At 36.7% G+C, this 14,298-nt stretch overlaps 1 long non-coding RNA gene across 6 annotated transcripts in view; it reads left to right on the plus strand.

Annotated features, from left to right (window-relative positions):
- Positions 1-14,298, plus strand: part of LOC101710023 (uncharacterized) — a 478,704-nt gene that overhangs the window by 249,947 nt on the left and 214,459 nt on the right. The gene's annotated exons all lie outside the window — the stretch shown is intronic.

Consider the following 14,298-nt stretch of genomic DNA (forward strand, 5'->3'; position numbering starts at 1 on the left):
TCATGTTCCCTTACAATTTTGAAGCAATTTTTCTTTTCCTGGTCACTAATTGCAATCTTATCTTCTATATCTGAAATTCTGTCCTCACATTGGCTCATTCTGCTGTGTAGATTTTCATTGGAGTTTTTCATGTCCTGGAAATCTATTTGCATCTGTTTTATGGATTCCATTTGTTTCTTATGTTGGGATTCCATCATATTCCTGAGCTCCACTCTAGATTTATTAATCATGTCTTGCACTAGGGGCACAATTTCTCCTGTTATCTGAGAAATTATTTGTGATTTCATTTTTTCCAGATCCCCTTTTGTTGCCAGTTCAGTGGGTCCAGGTGGTTGAGTATGAGAGGGTTCCATCTCATTTCCCTTTGGGGTTGCTGTAGGTGATCTGGAAGTCTGGTTTTGAGACTTAGTTACGTGTTTTCTCATTTCGACTGGGGCGAGGGGCTGTTAGTGCCTGCACAGATTACCTCCTCTGAGCTGGGAGAGGTGGGACAGTGGCCGGGAGCAGCGGTAGGTATGGTGACCCAAAAGCCCTTTCCTGTGGGCTGGGAGCAGCAGGAGGGATGGTGGCTGGGAAGCCCCTTCCTCTGGACCAGAAGCAGTGGGATGGTGGCTCAGAAGCCCCTACCTCTGGGCAGGGAGCGGTGGGAAGGATGGTAGCCCGGAAGCCCCTTTCTCTGGGCCAGGAGCAGTGGGACAGAAGGTGGCCCAAAAGCCCTTTCCTGTGGGCTGGGAGCAGCGGGAGGGATGGTGACCGGGAAGCCCCTTCCTCTGGACCAGGAGCAGTGGGAGGGCGGCTCAGAAGCCCCTGCCTCTGGGTTGGGAGCAGCAGGACTCAGTACCCTGGTCTGGTGGTCTGGTGGTTTGGTGTCCTCTACGTCTTTGTAGTGTGGAACCAGGTGGCTGCCTGTCTGCAGCAGGGTGATTCGGCGTCTTCCGCGTGACTCAGGACCTTGGTAGGGCGTGCAGAGACCTGCCTGTCTGGAGTGGGGTGATTCGGCGTGTTCTGTCGCGTGTACTTGCAGGTTAAGATTTCAACGTATAGAAAACCAGATGTGGTGCCCACATCTATAAGCCCACTATCCAGAAGGCTGAGGCAGAAAGAGTTCAAGGCCAGCCTGGACTGCACAGCAAGACCAGTTTGTAGAGGTTTCAGTCCATAGTCGGGGCACTGTATTTTAAAGCTAGAGGTCTTCCCCAGTTGTTAGCTGATCTGTGTTTGCCTAGTCAAGTAAAACAATGGGGCCCTCAAATGCTAACTGGGATCTTTGTGCTGATGGGTGTGTCTTGTTGACAGACTTTACTGCAAAGTGACTGGGTTGTTTTGTTGGGAAATCCCTATGGCTTTCCTATTGGGTACCTTTAGGTCTTGTCTCTTGAGATGTCTAGGTTCCCCAGGGAACTGCAGTCTGCAGTGTAGAGCTTTATATTTCTGGCTACCAGGATTTTGGGGGCCAAGGTAAAACAGCAGGTTGGGAGTTTCAGCTTTCAGAATGTAAGAGTTTGCTTAGGCTTCCTGTTTGCTTTCAGTATTAGCTGCTCTTTTTCTTTGTTGTTGTTCTTTTATTGGTACATTTTAGGTATACAATTTGTTTACATTTATCTTTGGGTGTTTGTACCTGTACATGATGTATCTTGGTTCTTATTTTTTTTCCCCATTACCTGTGCACCCTTCACATCCTCCACCCTTCCCTATTTACATAGATTTCATTTCCATTTTTTTTCTTTTCTCATAGTTTTTCCTTTCCCTCTTTTCCTTTCCCTTTCCCCTCCCTTCACTCCTTCATCTTTGGTTTTTTTATAAAATGGAGTACTACTCAGCCACAAAGAATGAAAAACTAGAGTCATTTATAGCTAAATGGGTACATATTGAGGCCATACTCTTAAGTGAAATAAATAGGACACACGTGTAAATACCAATAGTTTCACTAGTGTGAGAAACTCATAGTGTAAACAAGGGTTAAAATGATTAAAATGAATAATTGATAATTTGAAATAGCTGCTCTTAATTGTAGCTGAAATTCTTTAGTCTAGATTTTTAAACAGTTTTTCGTAAGATGAAATTCATGACTATTGCTGATATGAGGGAGGAAATGGAGGTTCATCACTTTCTAAATGGATGTTCAACTAATCTTCCAGTTTTTGTCCTCTATCCCTGATGCCACCTTTCTGAAACACCTGATGTCACCAATTCTTGATACTTTTGGTGTAAATTGGACTGAGTTAGGGATCTTCCATCTGACTTAGCCCTTTCACAGGTCTTCTATCTACCACAAATCTGCTCTCTAACATGCATATTTTTGTTGGTTGTACCTGTTATCTGTCTTCACCTCCTCCTTCTATTCTACCTCCTCTTTTTGCCCCTCTTTCTCCTTCTCATTCATCATTTCATATTTAACAACAAAAGAATCTTTAAAGAGGGAGGTAGGAGAGTGTTGGTACTTGTTTACACTAGACTTAGGAACACACTCTCATATTGCTTTGGAGTTCCATAGTAGAGGGTGTTAGTATAATGATACTTAACACACTAGTTGGTAACTTGGTTTCTTTTACTTTTGATTGTATTGATTAGAAAAGGTAAGAAAAAGGGAGGGATTAACCCAAATTTTATAAATACACAAAACCAAAATTTATTGTGTAATGTTTTGACATGGAGAATAAAACAAATGAAACAAAGATTCTATCTTAGACATTTAGCATAGAGAATGGTATCCATTTTTCAAATTTTAAAGGAGGAAATATAATGAAAGAACATGCCCCAAGAGTCAAAGTAACAAAATCTGCAAAATTTCAATGGAAGGGCCAAGTGAGGGTGGAAGGAGAGAAAACTCTGCAGTTGGACAGTTTTGAATAAAAGAATAAGAAAGTTCTCTTGGGATCAAATCAATTGTGGGCCAAATTTTAATCTCTACTCTTTTCCAAGTTGAGAAGTGCCTTGTTACACATGTGCTTTGGATGTTATAATTGAAAGCCTTTTTTTGCCTGCCAACTCACTGCCTGCCTGATTTTAATGATCAAACCATAGAGAAACTCCAGTTACTCTGGGTTTAAAGGAAAAGATGGAAAATGGGTAAGGAAATTTGCTAAGAGAAGAGAGAACCAGGAAGGGAAAGTTATTTTGACTTAAAATTTGTAGAAAATTTTGGTTTTCTGGCTAGTTTACAGCTGGTAAAAGGATTGGGACTATTGTTGAGTCATGAGAAGTTTGAGGAGGCTTATACAGAAAGTGTGGTACTAAAGAGCTTGAGATCTTTCTCATAATTTGCTTCTCTAGTTCTTGTAGGGTAGAGATATAGCCTTTACTTTTACTTTACTCAAGAACCTGTACTACCTAGGCAAATCAAGGGAATGTAGGTACCTCAGGATGTCCAACCATCATTCAAGAATGGAAAGAATTCAACCTCAAATGTGAAATCGGGTTTAGAATCTTTTGTACTTGCCTTGTACTGTCCACCCATTATGGATGGCTTTCCATATTTTTAGCCTTCCTTCCCTATGGAGATAGTCAGAAGCTTGAGGCAAAGTCACATTCATTGTTCATTCACTCAACAATTATCTCTTGAGAATCTGTGATATTGTATTCAATTTATCAGTGATGAAGAATTTGATGACTAAAGGAACTTAGACTACTTTTCAACATTTTATTGTTTACAAATGAATACTCCTACATGTTAACTATTAAATAACAATGTTTAATCAATTATTTAATGTTCCCTTAAAGGAATGTTCTGTTAACTCTTCCCCTTTCAGAAGTGTAGCTCCACCCCTCTGCTTCTGTGAACATGCTCACTCGATATGTGTTTCAGGAATGCTCTGTAACTCTGCCCCCCTGCTTCAGTGAGTATGCTTACCTACCCTCTAGATCCTTATATAAGGAGGCTCCCATTTCTAGTTAGGCATTCAGACTTTGGAGTATGAACTCCTCTGAGCCCACTGGCATAATAAAAGGTTTTTCTTACCCTCTTTGAGTGACTTTCAGATCCACAGATCTTCAAATTGCTGTAGCTTCGACCCAGAGATGTAACTCTGAGCTGTAACACTCTGCGACTCAGAGTTGTGGCACTTGGCTGTAACAATGATCTGTGACACTTGGCTATAGCACTGAGCTATTCTGTTTTGCTACAGCACAACCTCTCCTGAGGACAAGTTTGCAGCTTCTGCTCTTTTTGATCCTTAAGAGAAAGTGTTGAGGAATACTGGGCTGAACTACTTTTACGTTGCACAATTTCTTCGTTATATGATCTAGAGTTTCTCTAAGAGTTCAAGTTTTCCCCAGCTTGGGGATGAAGGGGAGAGAATTCAAGAGGTGGCTCTTTCTAAGCTGTGTTTGCAAGTTGGAGACTTTAAAATAAAAATTTCATCCTATTAAAGTTGAAAAGTTCTGAAATAAAAATAACATGGTCTTTTTGAGCTGCCAGCATTTTCTGCATTTCAATCAAATTACCTCAAGGTTTGTCTTGAAGAAACCAAGTTAAAGGGGAGGACAAATCATGTTATTGTTTATAATACATTTGAAGGGTTTTTAGTAATATGAGGAAGAGCAAGTGAGGGAGAGAGACAGAAGATAGACAGAGAAGTTTTAATTTTTTCCCTCTCATTTCTGTAACTCAAGTAAGTATAAGAAGATTCTAAGGATAAATCATTTTGGTCAGTAGATTGTTAGATTAAGTATTTGACCTTTGACTAAAGTTTAAGGAATATGGGGCTGGCTGTAAATGTTTTAAATATACTGGGGTAGGAAGAAAAGTATAATTTTGTTCTTTTCTCTAAAAACAAAATGATTAAATAGCTTAATCTGGGTTTAGGGTAGAACCTAAGCCACACCATATAATCAAGAACAGGAAATCTGCACCCATGTGGACATCTCTGAGCCCTCCATTTTCTATATTAAAAACAAACCTGTTCTCAATGAACCTGTAGTGGACGTTTATTAAGACAGATACTTCCAGTTTGGCTAAAACCTACCCCGATGGTTACGAGTAACCAAAATTTAAAATAAATTGAGTACACAAGTAATAGTTAATAAGAGATAGAATAAAAGAATTAAGAGTGTTTATAGCATTAGAGAACTTACTCATTTCCTATTACTTCCATCACTTAGCTTTTTCCCTCTTATTTTATCCTCTGTAGCAAACTGTCAGTTTCAAGTGAGGCATGCATGAAATTTGTAGCTCCTGTAGGGAAGTCCAGATTAAAAACATTGAAGAAAAAGCTTTAAGGTTTTGTGCATTGATTCACTGATCTTATAATCTCCCAGGGGCAATTTTGTTTTTGTTGAAATAAAATTTTGTCCATTAAATTATGAGAAAAGAAAAAAAAAAAGGAAAAGAAGTCTATGTAAATAGGGAAGGGTGGAGGGGTGAAGGGCACACAGGTAATGGGGAAAAAATAAGAACCAAGATACATCATGTACAGGTACAAGTACCCAATGATAAATGTAAATGTATTGTATACCTATAAAATGTATCAATAAAAGAATTTAAGCAAAAAAAAAAAAACAACCAAAAAAACCTTTGGCACTTAGTTGACTGTCACATCTGGGGGACAAGCACTGCTACTGCTCTTGGATCAGCAACTCACCAGGATCTAAACTCCATATCAGTAAGGAATTAAAGATACAAAGTTTAGAAAGGAAGAGACTTTATTGGAAAGAGGTAAAAAGGAGAGGATATATAGCCACTCTGATAAGAATCAGGGTACCCGTCCCCCTACTTGGAACTTGCTATAACTTGATTGGCTTCCAGGCATCCCTGGGCATGCATTTCTTCCAGTCTATGTGTAACTTCTTTCTGTCTGTTTATGTCCTTGACGGGCCCTATCTCCAGAGTGGGCAGCTGGTTGGCAAGCGGGTGCCTTATTCATGATTAGTAAGAGGATGTGTGGCTATCTATTGTAGTAATATAGTGACCCTAGAGTGGGTAATATAGTGACTTTAGAGTGTAATATAGTGACATGCGTGTGTGTGCCTGAGTGTGTATGTGTATGTGTGTGTGGGCATAGGTGTGAATACATACTGAATAAGAGCTTTTCCCAAAGTTAGCTGCCTTCCCTGCTTCCCCTACATTCCTGTATTCTATTGGAGGTGGGGAGGGACAGATATCTCAGCTTTGTGCCTTTGACTTTCTCTGTGCCCTGTTAGCTTCCTCTCTCTGGAAAGTGTCTAATGCTACCTGTGCTACCTTGTGTCTTTTTATCCATGTTTTTCTTTTTCTTCCTCTGTTCTTGAAACTGCTCCCAGGGGAATTTCTCTAGTAAAGTTTTGACTTCTTCTAGTCAGGATTAGCTAGAAAACTAATAAGGCCCTTATCCTATTTTCTCTCTGACTACAGACTCCTTTCCCATACACTGACCAACTTTACCCAAATTAAAACCTAGGCATATCTTGTGAAGGTTTGAGCGTCTATTTTATTATTATTTTATTTATTATATTTGGTTTAATTTCTTTCCTGTCACAATTTTTATTTGTACATATTTGCAGTACATAATGATTACATTCATTATAGGGGAATTGGTACATGTACATAATACATCTTAATTCCTTTTACCTCCTTTTCCTTCCCCTTCTGCCTCCCTCCCTCCCTTTCTTGGTACCCTTCCCATTTACAAAAGATCTATCTCCCTGTTTCTATTATCTGTACTGTATCTTGCTCTTTAAATTATTTATATATTACTGGAGACCCCTGCAGTTAGGTTCCAGTATCCTTCCCAGTATATGACGCAGGCCTGAGAAATAAAACTAAAAGACCGAGCTAGGAGAGAAAATGGGGTACTAGGAGGACCAATGCTGGTGCAACCAACAAAGGCCCTGGCCAGGTCCAAACACTGACTTTTATTGACAATCAATTGGGATAAAGGCAAGCTACATGCAAGGGCAGAGCTATGTGTGGTTTCTATGGAAATTAATGTAAAGAAGGCTTGTAAAGGACAAGAGAAAGCATTCTCAAATTAAGATCAGAATAGACAAAATACATGGTTGTAACTAAAACATTGTCCTTCTAGTAATAAGGTTTTAGTTGTGGGAATGGAATTTGGATGTGAATTACTCTGATCTCACCACTTAGGCTTCGGCCAGACTCACTTCTATAAATGAGCCAATTGTGGGGTTAACTCTTTACAGCCTGGACTGCTTACAGACTGCTTTGGGAGTATAATCAATATTACAGACTACCACAATAGATAATTTGGGTTTATTATATGAGAGAAGTCATGTGATATTTAAGCTTGTATCTCTGATTTATTTCCCTTAATATTATGGTCTTGTGGGAAATAAGGCCCCAAACTCAAATTGTCAATGCCAGAAAGAATGTACTCAGACACCAGGAAAGAGGTCTGGACAAGGCAAGTTTTTACTCCAAAGGAAGGTACAAGCACCAGTTAGCAGGTTTGTGCACGAAACAAAGAAGAGTGGGCTGTCTTTATTTCTAACCCAGGAGAAGCAGCTGACCTATTTCCTATTGGCTGGTTGGAGGTTTACAATCTATCCTGATTGGCTAATTTAGGAGGCATGAGGGCAATCCGAAGGGTTACTGGGGGAGGGGAGCAGAGTCAGAGGGGATGTGGAAAACATAGTCTTTGGCTCCTGATTAGCTATCTTTGGTTTGTAGCTGTGTTCCCAGGATTTGAACTGAGCAGTCATTTACTGTAACTTAGTGTGTTTAGGAAAGGATATCTAGGGTGTGCTAGAGTCCAGGATGGAGGCACTCCTGCTTGATAGAAGAGACAGAACTTATTGTTTCCCACAGTCTTAAGGTGTATCCATTTGCCTACAAATGATTCAAGTTTATCCTTCTTTATGGCATAGTAGTACTTCATTGTTTATAAACACCACATTTTCTTTATCCATGCATCTGTTGATAGACATATAAGTCACTTCTAATATTTAGCTATTATGAAGTGTGCTGCTATAAATATGGCTATAATATGATGTCTTTAACTCTTTCAATAAGATACCTAAAAGGGGACCATCAGGGTCAAGTGGAATTTGTATTTTAAGTTTTTTGAGGAATGTCTATAGTGGCTGTACTAGTTTACATTCCCACCAACAATGTAGAAGGGTTCCTTTTCCCCTTAGCCTTATCAGTACCTGTTATTATTTGATTTCTTGATGATACTAGTCTTTCTGGAGTAAGATAGAATCTCAGTGCTGTTTTAATTTGCATTTCTCTAAGGGCCAGACATAGTAAACGTTTCATGTATTTATTAGCCATTTGTACTTTTGATAATTGTCTATTCATTTCAGTCATCTGTTCATTGATTGAGTCTTTTGTTTTCTGGGGTCTAATTTTTTTTAGTTCATTTTATATTCTAGATATTAGTACTCTGTCCAAGGAACAGCTGGAAAATATTTTTCTCATTCTATAAGTTGTCTCTTCATAGTTTTCTTTGCTGTGCAGAAACTCTTCAATTTGGTATAAACAATTTGTTGATTATTGATGTTATTTCTTCAGCAATTGGGGTTCTGTTCAGAAGCATATGTCTTCAACAGTTTTACCTATTTTATCTTTCACAGATTAAATGTTTAAGTTTTAATATTTAGATTTTTGATCCATTTTGATTTTAGTTTAGTAGATGGTGAAGAGTAGGGGTCTAGATTCAATCTTCTGCACATGCTTAGCCAGTTTTCCCAGCGCCATTTATCAAAGAAGCTATCTTTCCTCCAGCATCTGCCCCTTTGTCAAAGATCAAATGGCTTAAAATGCCTAGGGATTTTTCTGTACCAGTTATTCTGTTTCATTGAACCAAATGTTCTTTTGCTAGTATCATGCTGATTTTATCACTGTAGCTTTGTTGTCTAAATTGAAATCTGAGATTGTAATGCTTCCTGCTTTGGTCTTGCTACCCAGAGTTGCTTTTGCTATTTTGAGTCTCTTCTGGTTCCATACACATTTTAGGATTGTTTCCTCCAGTTCTTTGAGGAATGATGTAGGTATTTTGATTGGGATTGCATTAAATCAGTATTTTTGGAAAGTGGTGCTGCACCTGGCTTCCAGGTGCAAGGTCCTGAGTTCGATCCCTGGTACTGAGGAAAACAAAAAACAAAAAAAACACCTCTAACCCCAGTTTGGAAGCATGCCCATTGTGACAATGTTTATTCTGCCTATCCAAGCACAAAGTATGTCTTTCTATTTTCTGATGTCCTCTGTGATCTCCTGTTTCAGAGTAATATAGTTTTCAGTATGAGATCTTTCACTTCTTTGGTTAGGTTAATTTCTAAGTATTTAATTTTTATTGAAGTTATTGTGGATGGTATTGTTTTCTTAGTTTCTTTCTTAGTGGGTTCATTAGTGGTGTACAGGAATGCTATTGGTTTTTGTGTGTTGATTTTGTATCCTGCTATGTTGATGAATTTGTTTATTAGTTCTAGGAGTCTTTTGGTAGAATCTTTTAGGTCTTTGATGTAGAGAATCATCTGCAAATAACAATAATTTGACTTCATCTTTTTCTATACATATCCCTTTATTTCTTTTCTCTTGCCTGATTGCTTGGGCTAAAGTCTTGAGTGCTATGTTTAAGAGGAGTAATGATAGTGGATATCTTTGTCTTGTTCCTAATTTTAGAAGGAAAGCTTTTAGTTTTTCCTCTTTTAATATGATGTTGGCAGTAGGTTTGTCATAAATGGCCCTTATCAGATTAAGATAAGATCTTTTGATACCTATATTCTTCAGGTTTTATTTTAATCATGAATGGATGTTATCCTGCCAGATCTGACTTCCAATGGTTCATTTTGTTAAACAAATTTCTATCTATGTCCATACTTTTTTCTTCTATTATCTTTATCCAGTTTTAGGATTAGCACAATGTTGGGTTCCTAAAATAAGGGCAGAAGTGTTCCTTCTTTTTTTCTGCTTTAATTGTTTGATATAATTTATCAGTTAAAATGTTTATGAGCCTGCTGTTGTCATATAGGTAGGTTTTCAAGCTAGGAATATACTTTCTTTAATAGGTGCTATTCAAATTTTATATTTCCTCCAGAGTTAGTTTCATTAATTTGTCTTCCAAGGTACTTCTTAGAAGTTGTCAAATTTATTTCAAAAAAGATTTTTGTAATATGCTTTCTATATCCTTTTAAATTGTGTAAAAAGTGTGGTAATGTGTCCTAGATCTTAATATTGTAATTTAAAAAATGTATAACTGATATTGTGCAACAGGAAGAAAAGGTCTAAAAGAGCAGAGGAATTGAGAGTGGTAGGGGAAGGGAAAAAAAGGAAAGGAAAAAATATGAGAAGAGGAAAAAAATGGAAAAAAGTCTTTGCAAATAGGGAAGGGTGGAGGGGGTGAAGGGAGGGCAAGGGAAGGGGAAAAAAAATAATAACCAAGAGACTCATGTAATGGTACAAGATCCCAATGATGAATGTAACCATATTTTATACCTAAAATGTACCAATAAAGTTAATGGGGAAAAAAACCCCCCAAAACAAAAATGAATGGATGTTAGATTTTATAAAAGTTTTTTTTCTGCATTTATTGAGATGATCATGTAATTTTTGTTTTTACATCTGTTTATATGATGTATTACATTTATTTATATGTGTATGTTGAAGCATACTTGCATTCCTGGGATGAAGCCTTCTTAGTCATGATGTATGATTTTTGATGATTTGTTGGATTCTGCTTACCAGTATCTTAGAATTTTTGCATCTATGTTCATTAAAGAGACTGGTCTGCAGTTTTCATTTTTAGTTGAGTCCTCATCTAGTTTTGGAATCAAGGTAATGCTAGCTTTCAGGAATGAATTTTGCCAAACTCCTTCCCTTTCAATTTCAATAAGGATTTTGATAAGTATTGGCATTAGATCTTCCTGAAGTTTGTGTAGAATTCAGTGGTGAATTCATTACATCCTGGGGTTCATTTAGTTGATAGATATCAGAGGCCGATCAATTCTCTGACTGCCTAGAAAGGGGGACAGTGAGGTCTAAAGAAAGACAATAGAGACTTGGATAATTTCAAAGTACTTGGGGGACTGGGAATCAGTGCCTCAGAGTGGGTAAAGACAAAAACACTCAGAACTAGCCACTATTTATTGGGTGTACACAATAATCAGAGGGAGTATCAAGTGACTCAGAGAGCAGTGGTAATCCTATGTTGGTGAGGATCTCAGGTTGACTAGGATTTTAGGTCAATGAAGATCTTATGTTCATGAGAGCGTTAAGAACATTCTTAGACTAGTAGGTGGAACGAGATAGCAGGCTAATAAGAAATTTGTCCTTCCTCAGGTGAAAACTTTCTCTTTTCTATTACTGCTCAGTTCCCAAAGAACCAAAATATCTTCAGCTGATGTAATTTTGCCCTTGAGCATAACAGTATCACAGGACCATTGAGGCCTCAACTTGTGACTGGAGGCAAAACAGAGTTATGTTTCCACATGGCATAGCCAGCCCTCAGGCAAGAAGATATTGGGCCTTAGACAGTCCTGTAATTTAATTATGAAATGATCCCCCCCAAATTATGAAAAATAGCCCCTGACAGGTTGAGTTCTTATTATTGCCTCAATTTCATTACCTCTTATTGCATTGTTTTGAGTTTTAGATCTTCTTCAGTTTTTTTAATTCCCATGTATCGAATCTATCAATTTCTTCTTAATTCTCCAATATATAGGTGTACCAGTATTCAAAATAGTTACTAATAATCTTTTGGATTTTGGCAGTGTCCTTTGTGATTATGTCTTTTTTATTTCTAATTGCATAGATATAGGTCTTTTCTTTCCTTTTTTGAGTAAGATTGGCTAAGGGTTGGTTTATCTTTTCTATTGTTTCAAAGAACAACCTTTCTGATACATTAATTCTTTGTATTTTTTAAATCTCAGTTTCATCAGTTTCCACTCTAATCTTTATACTTTCCTTCCTTTTACTAGTTTATGATTTAGAATTGTTCCTATTTATCTAGGACCTTGAGTTGCGTTGTTAGGTTACTTATTTGGGCTTACTCTGTTTTTCTGATGTGGTCATTGACACATATACACTTCCCTTTTATGAATTCTTTCATTGTGTCCCACTGATGCTGGCATGTAGTATTAACATTATTGTTTGATATTAGAATATCTAATTTCTTCCTTGATTTCTTCTGTAATGCATCGATTACTCAAGGGTGTATTGTTTATCTTCCATGTGTTTGCATAGTTCCTGTGGTTTCTTCTTCCATTTATTTCTAGTTACATTGGACTATAATTTGATAATATGTATGGGAAATTTTAATTCATTTGTATTTATTTAAGCATGTTTTATGGGTTAGTATGGAGAAAGTTGTATGTGCTGCTGAGAAGAATGTGTATTCTGTTGTTGTTGGGTGGGACACTCTGTAGATACCTATTAAGTCCATTTTTCAAAAGTCAGGTTCAACTCTGACATTTATTTGTTAATTTTTAAAATCTGGCTTAACTATTTGTGATAGTGGGGTACTGAAGTCCCCCACTATAATTGTGTTGATGTTTATCTGATTTTTTATGTCCAGTAGTGTTTATTTTTTGAATTTGGGTGCAATGATATTTGGTGTGTATATATTTATTTTATTTGTTTGTTTTTTTATTAGTCATACATATTGATCACATTCATCATAGGGAATTTGTACCTGTACATAATATATTTTCCCCATTCCCTTTCTCTCCCTTCAGCCCTTCTTCCCCTCCATGCTTACAAAAACCTTGTATCCATTTTTTCTTCCATTCTTTTTTTTCTTTTCCTTTTCTTCCCTTCCCCCTCCTCTTTCCATTGTTCCTCTTCCCATTTGAACATTTTCTTCCTACTTCCCAATATCTATCATCCATTTTGGTCCTTATTTTTGCTTTTGGGTTCTTACACAAGAGAAACAATACAATATTTAAATGTATGTGTCTGATTTATTTCACTTGAAATTATGGTCTCAAGGTGCACCCATTTACCTAAAAATGATATGTATAAATTTGTAATTGTTATCTTTTCTTATTGAAGAATTTGGATTCGAAGTTCACTTTGTCTGAAAGTATGATAGCTACTCCTGCTTGTTTTAAAATTCTTGTTGCATGGAATATTATTTTCCAACCTTTGATTTTTAGTCTTTTTTTTTGGAATAAATATGTTTCTTGTATACATCATACTATTGAGTTTTACTTTTTGATTCAATCTGCCATTCTGTGTTTTTTAATTGAGGAGTTGAGACCATTCACATTGAGAGTGTTTTAAAATAAAAAACAAATTTCCTAACCATATAATAAAATAATAACTAGTTATTACACTGTGCATCATTAAATTTAAAGTATTACTCTGAGTACAAGACATAAATAAAAAATTCTTACAAAAAAGGACAAACAAATAATAATACAAACTTTTTTCAATGAACTAAGATTAACTAGTAGTATACATGAAGCCAATTAGATACATATTGAAATATTTTTGAAACAATAGGATTTGTAACATGGGGAAGTATTTGAACCTTTCCCTACTTCCTATTTATCTCTCTTATATTTTGCTCTTTTTTTGCATACATATAACTTGGTTCACAAACTTAATTTGTTTCACAATTTTGGGGAAGACAGCTGTATTTGTGTTTATGTGGGAAAGATGGCCAAGGTCATGTTCCTCACTCAATGTGGAGTTGGTGAATGGAAGCAAAATTTTGCCAAATGCTTCTGTTTGGTATAAACAGAAGCATTTGTGAATATATATATATATATATATATATATATATATATATGAATGATATACAGTCAACTAAATATCTAAAGATTAATAAAGCTTAATATTAATACTAATAAAAATGAAGGAGTTGGAGAAGGAGAAAATGAAAGAAATAAAATTTGAAAAATAAAGAAAAAGAAGGTGAAGAGGAGAGAGAAGTGAGATAATCCAATTAAAGAGTAAAAGAAAATTAATAGAATTAGATAAAAGTAACAGAAAAGAGTAAAGAAAAAAGAAATTTAAAAGTTTAAAAGATAAAACAGAAACAAAACTACCCCCCAAACAATGAAGAAAATGAGAAACAAATGTAAAAACTTCTTCCATGTGTTTGAATGAGTGGTTTGTCCCAGGGTCTGCAGTATTAGAATCCACTGGATATGGCAGAGGGCTAGTTAAGTCATGAAGTCCTGTTTTGTTTTCATACTTTTGTTTTTTGTGTGTAAATACTAAATCTTGCCCCCTTTCCTGCTGTGCATGGTTGGCTAATGGTGTCCTCTTTTGGGCTTCCAGCTTCCCAGTTTCCATGTCCCCTGTGTAACCCAAGTCACTACATTCTCTGCCTAGCTTTATGGCCTATAGGTTTGTGAGGTATTCACCCTGCTCCTGAGGCTGCTCTGTCCATACACCCCTGGGCATGGTAACTGTTCAAA

This window comes from Heterocephalus glaber, unplaced genomic scaffold (genome assembly GCF_053883595.1).
Source record: "Heterocephalus glaber isolate CG9 unplaced genomic scaffold, H.glaber_assembly_v1.0 deba00001523, whole genome shotgun sequence".
NCBI classification, from domain to species: Eukaryota; Metazoa; Chordata; class Mammalia; order Rodentia; family Bathyergidae; genus Heterocephalus; species Heterocephalus glaber.